Source organism: Aythya ferina, assembly GCF_964211825.1.
Source record: "Aythya ferina genome assembly, chromosome: 2".
NCBI lineage: Eukaryota > Metazoa > Chordata > Aves > Anseriformes > Anatidae > Aythya > Aythya ferina.
The window spans coordinates 58,895,492-58,906,306 of NC_140297.1; the positions used below are offsets into that span (position 1 = coordinate 58,895,492).

The following is a 10,815-nucleotide window of genomic DNA, read 5'->3' on the forward strand; positions in this document are numbered from 1 at the left end:
AGAATTTAGGAACTTTTTAGGTTGTTGAACCCGGTCCTTATGATCCTCATGATCAAGAATAGGCATATTTGCAAAAGACACCTTGGAGAGATGGGAACACAGGTACTAGTGAGTGAAATTCTACATCTTTTATCATGTAGGAGATGGAATTGGATCATATGAGGTTAAATCTGTTCTTCTGCAATTATATCATGTTGTGATGTTTCCTTAAGGAACCCCCCAGTGCACTTAGAAAGCAACACAGACCATCACTGTTATTACACATAAGATGAAACACTGCAAAGTTGAAGATATGAAGTTGAAGAGAGAGAAGTGACTGTTGAGATAGAAATGACTGCTCCCCCCTTCCCCCCCCCCCCCCCACTTCTTTTGATGTCCCATCTGTATTTCTTTCCTTGATGTGAAAGACTCACTTGCTCTAGTGAAATAGCTCTCCCTTTCTGGCTAAGAACTTCTTCCCAACTGAACTTTTCTTGAAGAAGGTATATTTTGGCCTCAAAAATCACTGAAATGTGGAGTTAAAAGTGAAGGGTAGACTCTACCTCTTCCTTGGTCTTAGGCGGTATACAGCAAGGCCAGCAAGACTATAAAGACATTGGTTTCTTAGCAAATCACTAGTTAAATATCCTTCAGAAAAAAACAACAATGAAAACATTGAAATGGAAACACCCTTGAAATTGGGTTTATCAGCCTTTTTTATTTTATAGATAGGTGGACAGGCAGACAAATATTTTATGCTATCCAAAACAAAAGCTGAGTAGAAAATACCTAGTGGAATGTACCAGTGCTGAAATCATCCTATGATGATAGCCTATGTCTGAAGCATTTGAATATGTTTTACTATGGAAGTTGACGTTTTCACTATAATAAATATCACTAATTTATATAATTTATAAAATTATAATATTTTAAATATATATATATTTTATTGCAAATGACTTCATCCTATGAGGATCCCCTGGAATGTCCCTGCTTCCAGTTAAAGACATTCTCTTTCATCTCTAAATAGATTACACCTTCAACAGGTGTTCAAAATAGGCAGAGACCTGTAGCCTAATAAAAGAGGGAAAAAAAAAATAGGATGATTGGTCAGACATGGAAACTGTGGGGTGGTAATTATTTTCATATGGCATGCGAGAGATGTTATAGCAGAGCTGACTAAAGCTGAACATGAGTTAGCCAGTCCTCCTGAACAGTGATGTCACCCAGTTTTTGCTTTCTCCAGAGTTATGATTAATAAACAGGGAGGATTACTACAGTAACTTACTCTTAGTGGGCAAGGACTGACATCAACAGCAGCTGAGCAAACTGACCAAACATAGTTGTGTGTCGTCGATTTTTTTTTTCACTAGCAATGACTAACCAAGGGCAAGCATCTGACAGTACAAAGGGCCCTTGAAACTGCAAGGATGCTTCTGGCGGAACTTTTGAATAGCAGCCACCATTTTACTCTTCTGCTTCATTTCACAGTTGAAAGGTGTTTCAGTTAGCCTACAGCTAGCTCTTACCTTTGCTCATGACCTGGACACACGCATGCAAACTCAAAACCAGCCAAAAACTGCCCCACTGCCTTTTCAACATAAAGCTACATGGTCTCCATTTTCTGCCTCATCTGTTGACATAAAACTTTTTTCTTCATTGCTGGTTCTGGAATATCTTTGTAATGCATGTGTCTTTGGAGTATGGATTTTAATAGCAGTGACACAAAGAAACAAGACACAGAATGTAGAATGCTGAGCCTACCGTTAATCTTGGGGAGAATGCTGTGTTTAATTACATTTTCTTTATCCAAACTGATAGAGACTTATAGAAATCCTGCCTGCTATTTAACCTTTGCAAATTTGCCCTCCCTAAAATTAGACCTGGCCACCTGGAAATATTTACCCATTGAACTGAAATGCTCTTGTGAAAGCACTGCCAGTGTAAATGGAATTCTTACCCCTGTAGAGTAATGGCACTTGCATTGTGCAGCCCTGAGTGTAACCATGAGGTGCCCTGAGAGAAGGTCAGATACTTTGGACTCTATCAAGTTAACTTTTTTATGTGAAGTGGACAGCATTTGTACTGACAATAAAAAGGGCATGACAACAATTTCAACTCCTGTCCTGCAAACACTAAGGAAACAGTTCCAAATGGGAGCTGCAGAATTTTGACATCACATTGCTAAAAATTCTGTGGGCTGATACTATTCAGATGTTCCTTTCTGAACATTAATTAAACAAAAGATAGAGTGTGCAAGTAAACCGTTTGCTTGTCCAAACACTAATAACACTGTGCTTCTCATTTTCACAAAGACATCTTGTGAGGGAAACAAAGGAATTTTCTAAACTGAATCAGTGAATAATGGTCCCAATGGTAATATCTGCAAGCTCAGCCAGAAGATGAGATGAGGAGCAATACAGATAATGAAATGTTCCATCACAGACCAGTTAACCGTATCCTAAACATTTTCTTTTGGAGGTTTTTAACAGCTTGGAGTGGTTTTACGAGCTCTAAGTAGGTAGGAACATATTTTAGCCAGCAAACAGAAAAGCTTGGGAACAATGGCAGGTTTCCATCTTCCATTTCCATCCTGACTATGGACTTTGGTAGCCCTGGACAAAAAGGCAAGCACTGTGAGCAAACTCCCACCTCATATCTTCCAAGTTAAAAAAGGAAGAAAACACATACCTACAATGGAGATTAATCAGTTGATTTCCAAAAAGATTTTTACCTGTCTCGTGTATTGTCTGAATACTAGGTATTTGTGCTGCTAGTGACCAGTCATTTTATCCCTTATACTTCACAGTCAGAACACACTTAAGAGACAAAGAGTTCTTACTGTATTTTACCTTATTCTTGAATCTCAGAATGTGTTTGGGAATGCTTCTTTCCCCCTCCCTTCCCCCCCCTCCCCCCCCCCGGAGGTATCAGATTTTCACCAGATGCCTAAAATGTCTCACAACATCTGTAACTCCAGTAAAAATGTTTGTATCAGTACGTCTAAATAGCTCATTCTATGTGGAGATCTGGTAATGAAATACCAAACTATCACTTATACAAGCAAGTTATTTCATTTCTGTGAGCTGGAGTGCTCACAGGAAGCTACTAGGGTAGCTTTATATGAAAGAATCACCTCCTGACTTCCACCCTTCTTTCTGATTCAGATGTCATTCTGCAATTCCAGCCTCACCACCCGTTTCTGTTTCCAGACGGTGACATGCAGCAGGCATTCCCATAAACGTTGGGACATCCAGCCATACCTGGCCAATTCAGAACAGCTTCACAGCTAGACAGCAGAGGCAGTCTTTCCCAGTGATTCAGCTTTGAGACTATGAGAAAGCAGTCTAACATATACAAAAGATGTTTTCTTAACTTTTCATCTTAACCATCTTGACGTACTGCTTCAGCATCACTGGCTGAGGAAATGTTTCCAATTGCCTGTGATCAGAGTTAACCAATAATCACTACAATAATACTGAGCTCTGATACTGATTTTCCTCATAAAAACCCTCAACAATATGACTGGAGGTAGGGAAAGGAAGGACTGGGGTTTTGTGTCTTTTTTTTTTTTTTTTCTTCAGTTCAAACCCAACCTGTGTCAGTTCTGACTAATGTGGTTATTCAAAGAACTAACTTTTGTCTAGGGTAGATTTCCTTTGAAACTGATGTTGAGAGATAGGCTTTTCTGGTGGATGATTCAGGACAGGAACAGTTAGGTCTTACTCTGAATCACCTTCAGGAGCTTTCTTCTTCTCTCCATGGCATGGAGACAGGAACCTCACTGCCACATAAGGAGATGAGAAACTCCCTGCGGGGTCCTGCCGGTGGTCCATCTAACCCCCTTTTCTCACACCAACAGTGGCAACAGCAGACGTTGTTTGGAGAGAAAATGTGAGCCTGGCCACTTTCCGTGGGCCTTTCCCTTCAAACTCCCCAGCATCTGCAATTGTTGTATTAAGGATGTTAAAGGATATGTCCCTGCCTATTCCCTCTGGTAGTTATTTATGGACCTTTTTGAGCCTGCTGATACTGTCTGCCCCCACAGCCTCCTGTGGCAACAAATCCCAGAAGTTCAGTCTCCATTGTGTAAGCACTGTATCTGTTTTAAATCTTCTCCTACTAGTTTCAACGAGTTCCCCCTGGTTCTAGTACTGCAGGATTTGGTGGATAACAGTTCTGCATTCACATCTGCCATCTTCATGACTTTTCTAAACCCCAAGCATACCTTCCCTCAGCCTTCACCTCTCCAAACCAAAGAGTTTCTGTCTTTTAGTTTCTTTTGATTAGGCAGCTGCTCCACAACCGCAGTCATTTTAGTGGCTCTTCTCTAACTCTACTTCTTGAGATGCGGAGACTAGAGCTGCACACAACACCCACCTTGGAGGTGCACCAAGGCTTTATATATCAGCAAAATGATGTCTTCTGTCTTGTTCTCAACACCGTTCCTGACAACAGCACACATTTTGTTAGCTGTTTGCACTGCCACTTATCATTAAGTTGATAATTTTGGAGAACCCTCTCTCCCTAGGGTGCAGATACTCCTCAGAAATACTTCCCTAAATGTCACTTCCAGATTGGCTATGTGATGATTTGTATGAAAGGATTCCATTTTCTCAGACCAGCTCCCACTCAGAGCAAGACCACAGCACCAGGCAGCTTTGCCGAGCGTCCCAAGCATTTGTTGGACTGAGAGGATGAACTACCCTCTGCAAACCCAAGAAAGTGGCTGAGGAAGGCTGTTCTGTGGCTCTCCCTGCTGTACCTCTCCTGTGAGCAAGTAGATTACAATATTCAAAGCTGTCAATTTGGCTCTGATCAGAGGAGCTAAATTCAGTTTAAGGGGAAAAAAAAGAATGAGAACTAAACCCAAAAAAATCTGCTTCATGAGAAATATCTGAACACTTCTTTGTTGTTTTTATACTTCCTAGATGCTTGGTTACTGTCTCTGAATGGACAGCTTCAAAGGAGCAATTAAAAAATGTGTGCATGGACACACAGACAAGCCCTGTTTGCACACAAAAACTTTATTCTGGGCTACCTTATGTCACCCCTTTTAGCAGGAGTCATCACGAGGGCACAACACCAATAAGCAGACAATGAATAAAGAAAATAACTGTTTATAAGTTCATAGTTGGCATACGAAAGTTATTGAAGAGGAACTGATATTCTAGGCAACTGGCCATCACTGCTGCATGTCAACCCTCTGTTCCCCCAACTGTTACAGGGTGATTTTAACACTCATTCTAAAAGCACTTCTGTGAGACCTCTGAGCCTTGCAGGTACAATTTTTGGCTGTTTGATAAATATGCTTGCACTGTGTTGTTCAATCACATTGTAGTCAGTAAGCAAAAACGTCAGGCAAATAGACATTGAAGCATCCACATACTCTACCTCCCACCTGCACTGAACTACAAGCATAATATTTCAACCACAAAACGTGAAGTCACATGAGAAAAGTTAGTGGAAGTGGATTACTGAATTAAATCCAGATTTGAGGGCCCAATATCTATTCTAAACACTTAGCCTCACTGCTACCAAGTCAAATCTCAAGTGTTATAACCCCCTGATTTGGAGAAAAATCTGAGATAAATTATCAGAACTTGGGCAGGTTTTTCATTTGAACCTGGGAACTCTGCATCATCTCTGGTGCTTGTTAAAAAGTGTGTGTGTGTGTGTACAGTAAAGGGGGGACAACTTAATTACATAAACAAATGATGATGTTATTTTACTCCCTTCACCTCCCCATACATGAAGTGTTCTCAGAAATTTCCCGAGTTTCCCCAAAAATAATCACAGACAGAACCCCATCTCATCCCTCACAGGTAATGTGTGCCTCTGTTGGTCATGAGTCTGAAGGTGATTTTAAATAACCAAAATTAAAACTGGTGCCAGTGATAAAAACACAGCATGGTGTTGCTCACTGCATATTACATGCCTTAGCTGGACATCATGTCTAGTGAGGGAGCTTCCAAATTTCATGGTTAACGGCAAAAATGTTGGATCGAGATTCTCAGCAAAGACACAGGTATTTGTGGGTACTTATTCCTGTTAGAGCCCCAGCAGGCCCTCCCATCTGACAGAAGCTCAAAACTGCCTCTCCTAGAAGATCACTAGTGCCTCAGAAAGCAGAACTGGTGGATATTCCAAAAGCACCAAGGAAAGGCAGAACACACAACACACTGGGAGAACTGACAACCTGATGAGCTCAGCTGAGCCTCTGCATTCACACGCACCCTGCCTCCACTTATGGCTTTTCATTCAGATCCCAAATCAAACAACAGCAATGACTTGTTTGGTATTTCTGGTCTACGGATCTCAGAACTCCCCATCAGTTGGATTATTTCAGTTTTAAAGATGGAGAAATGAGGGACTTGTCCTCTTACACAGAAATCAAGGGCAGAACCAAAGAATCCAGACTTGCTAAGTTCCCATCTAATGCTCTACTCAGAGAAGAGCTGTATGCAGTCACGCTTCCCCTTACCATTTACACCACAGGATGTATTTACTTTTCCACAGTGATTTGTTTCACAGGGGATTCACAATGGACAAAGCATCAGTAATGCAAAAGATCAACATATTCTCTTTAAGCCCCTTGTTGGTGTCCTCATTGTTTCACTTACGCTGGTTTTCTGCTGGTCACTGTCACAGAGGGAATACCTGTTGATGTGGGACACTGCAGCTTTTCCCAATGGCCTGTGCATGATGACTACCTTGACTGACTACCTGCTGGCATAACATCGTGTTGAGTTCAGCTCAGAGAAAATGGCCAGCTTACGAACTTCATTCAATTCCCTCCCACATGTCAGCAGATTTAGAATTACTCAAAACAGAACAAAATGTATCCCCATCATAGAGGGAGCTAAAGCAAGATGAAATTGGACCTTTGTACAATACAAGAACTGGGACTATTTTTATGAGGACAAGCCAAATAATACATACTCATACATGGAAATTAAAAAAAAAAAAAAGATAGACTTCAGATCAGATTTTCTGCTGACGTAACTCAGTCTCTGAAATCAGGGGAGCTATTCCAGTTTACATTAATGAAGCATATTAACTTCCAGCCCTCCTCTTGCAAACACAGTTATAAGTCTTTCTAAAATCCACACACAATTTTACTTTGGGAAGCACATCGGCTGAACAGCTTTTGTCTAAGACTTGATTTTTAGTTTCTCTTTCCATCTACTAAAGGTTAATATTAATCTTCAGCATCAAAGCCCCATGCAAATGACTTCTGGTCCCACAGACAGTGTTAACTTCAGTGGCATTGAGATTTGGCTCTAACAGCTAAAAGATAGCAAGAGTCTGTACATACAACATTGTGTATGCTGTGATTAAGTGTAGTGAAAGAAACACAGAACAGAGAATTTGGGATTTGTAAGAGAAATACAGCCATTACCCATTATTCTGCAGCTGACCCAAATGTATTCTTGATAAAACTCCACTGGCCTAAGTACAATTGCATTAGGAATGATTTTGAGGTATTATTTGTGCAAGTTTTAAAACAGCATACAACTTAATTTTATACAATCTGTTTTTCAATAATAGCTTCAACTCACCTATAAATGTTAAATGCTGCTCCAACTTTAGCCATAAATTTTTCACCCAACTTGGAACCAAACCGGATCTGTCATCTGGGGCTCCCTCCCTGTGGGGTTTAAATCATTGGTGTGACTCTAATCATAACCTCTGGAAATATATTTGAAGACAGCATCACTCAAGGTATTTTACCCATTACAAAGCTGTTTCTCAAAAAAAAAAAAAAAAAAAAAAAAAAAAAAAAAAAGACAATTGTTCCAGTAATATGCAGAAAATCAGCCTATCAAGTCAACAAGGCAGGACACTAGGTTGTATGAACAGCTTGAACAGCTTCATTTAGACATAGTTTAACTCCATAGTCTCTATAGGCTCAGAAAAATTCTCTTTATAAATAGATTTTACCCCATGTGCAATGCTTCAAACAAACACCAATCACAGAACATGCGCATATATATATTTTGTGTCATATCATCTCACACTAATATCATCATCAGTGTCACCTGGTTTATGTATTCATATCTCCTGATTTTTATTTTTAAGTGTGAATGACATCACATATGCTAAAGTAACAGTGATTTTTCAGTGATTTGGAAAGCAAAAAGATCAATGACTAGCACAGCAGAGAACACAGGTATAGTTCAGAAAGAAAGCAAACATACTTGCTTTTGTTAGCCAGACTGATTTTATATGAGAACCTCTTAAAACAGAGCATTTATACTTATCCTGCCCCCCTGAGAAAAGTATCATCCATTAGCACAAAAAAAGGCAAGAAGTTGAAAGCTATTCTTTACCCCACCCTCTAGACTGAGTTCTTATCCTCAGATGAACTTTATTTTTTGACCAGCTCACTAATGATGATTGAAAACACTGGCCCCTCTAAACAGCACATAAGTATTAGTGTTCACAGCAACAAGAAGACTGGCCTTAATTGGTCCTTTTATATAAAACTGGAAACATAAAACTTCTAAATATAAGTTTCTGGCACATCTTTTGTTGCTATTACAGTAAGATAGGTACAAAAAAGTGAGATTCCTTGTGATTTGCAATGAAATCTGTGCCAGCATGTTTTCTAGTGACTGCTCTTCAAAATCTTGTAAGATAAAATCCACGATCAAGAAAAAAGAGGCAGGTTGCTGATATACTAACCTTTCTCTCTCAGTCCCACTCCTTTAGTTATTTCTGATCCAGCAGGGAAATTAAATATGTCTGTAAGCTCAGCATCACTCTTTTATGTGGTCTCAATTCATGGCATTGGAATTGGTGTTAGAAATCCTAACTTCACTAAATGAACAATGATTATCTGGATTCTGAAGCTGCCAGAAAAAAAAAAATAATAAAAATCAGGAAAAAAAAAAAAAAAAAGAACTAAAAAGAAATACAGCTACAGTTTTTCCCAAAAGCCCTTTCTGCCCTTTCTGGAAGGAAGGGGTAAAAATAGAGGCAGCTCATTAATATGGCTTGGCAGTGCTTAATGGCAGCTGGTCTGAAGAGTTAGATCAGTGGGCCTTTCCAGCAGTACTCCCGGACCACTGCCAGCAGGTGTTGCTGTGTTCAACAAAATGAGAAGAAGTGGAGGGGTGGGGAGAAAAATATTTATAAAGAGAGAAATAGGTGTGAAAAAAAATTAGTCACTGAGTAAAGCTTTCATTAGGCCTTTGGTAAAGCTATACACGAATTCCCCGAGGCAATAAGGAGCATGCTCTGAAATGAATAATGCTTTTCACTTCTCCTAATCTCCTTTCAGAAGTTATCCCGTGCTATAAATCATGTGCACGTTTGCTGTGCTTTGCTCAGTAGCATTCTCTTTTTGTCCTGGACCACACGCTTTCTCCCTGGGAGCCCCCGACTGGCGGCAGTCTGGGGAGAAGCCCCCGCAGGGGCTGGAACCGCAGCAGGGTGAGATGCTTCGTGGGACCGGCACCAGCACCAGCACCAACTGCTGCTGCTGCAAGTGGGCCCTGTGCCGTCCTGTGTCCCAGCAGAAGGTAACTCTGGTACTGGCAGGGCAGTTTTTCCACTCTCTGTAAAACCAGCGCAGTACAAGATCTCTTGCTGAGCGCTTGTCGGCTGCCAAATCACAACAGTCACTGCGCTACCAGTATGTAACTAATTTCAAAGGGGCTTAGGATGCCAGCTAAAACCAAATTCAGTTTGGTCCTGAAAAAAAACACAGTTCTGTGCTGGAAAAGTCCTCTGCCACAACTTGGTTTTAGGATCCCCATTAAAGATATTGCCCTATAAAGAAGTAGGTATGTGCACGCACACTCACTATTTGTTTCTTCAAGCATGCCTCTCTCGCTGTCCTTGAAGGGAAAAAATAAAAATAAAATGTTCTTTGTAACAACTGGAACCACCAATGTCAGGCTGCAGGAAAGCTACTGAAACCTGTTTCAAAAGGCTTCAATCCACAGCAAGTTAAAGCCTGAAAACTTATTATATGCATATTAAACCTGGGAAACAAAACAACCTATCTGGTCATATGTTTCCCATTAACTCCTGATTTTTTGCTCATTCTACCAAAGCTGTTGTGTGAATACTGAACATACTTCAGTCTGAATCAGTGCTGCTCTAAAGACTCCCTGGTATCACTGTAAGTTGAAAATTTTAAATCTTTCTTGCCTGATGCAGCCATATTCCAAGACAGATTAAATTTACATTACCAACAGGACATAAAAATACAATTATAAGTACGATTCAGGCCAAAAAAAAAATCTGAAGGATGGGGATTTTCTGGTAATCAGTGGGTGTTTTGAATGAGTAAAGACTGCATGATCATGCCATTTGTCATAAACGGTACCACATAAAGCCAGCTATTATGTGTGTTTAAGAAAAGAGATTGATTTTGGCTTTACTTTTGACCTTATATATATATTAATTACGTACTGCCTAATAGCCATAGTTATTTTTGAGTTTCACTACTATAAACTGAAACGAAAATGTAAGTTGATTTTATTTCACAGGAGTTAAAGTCATACCTAAGGAAAAAAAAAAAAAAAAAAAAAAAAGAAAAAAGAAAAACTGTCATTCATTGTCACTTATTTTTGTGTCTAAAGAGTTTTTAATAGTGACACAAACTGCATGTCAAGGAGCTCTGAGACTCGGACATGAGCAATATAGCTCAGTTTTGGAGAGCTTTAAAACTATCCCTAAGTTAACAGAAGGATACATTTATACAAAGATTGAGCTAAAAAATATATCCTCTGCAAAAGGATTCTTAATCAAATGCATTTTCCTGAATTTGAAAGTAATCCAAATTTGTAGATAGATTATCTGATATATCCTCAGCATGATAGA

General features: G+C 39.8%; 1 protein-coding gene across 4 annotated transcripts in view; it reads right to left on the reverse strand.

Moving 5' to 3' along the window:
• Window positions 1-10,815, reverse strand: part of LOC311431843 (uncharacterized protein) — a 305,675-nt gene that overhangs the window by 15,842 nt on the left and 279,018 nt on the right. The window contains exons 7-8 of one of the 4 annotated variants that reach the window (XM_084509773.1): window positions 8,668-8,834; window positions 7,542-7,630 (exon numbers count right to left, since the gene is read on the reverse strand). The gene's annotated coding sequence lies outside the window, so the exon portion shown is untranslated. Of the gene's footprint in view, window positions 1-7,541; window positions 7,631-7,923; window positions 7,991-8,180; window positions 8,293-8,667; window positions 8,835-10,815 lie in introns of those variants that run through there. The other 3 variants (XM_084509775.1, XM_084509776.1, XM_084509774.1) reach the window with 3 other exon arrangements.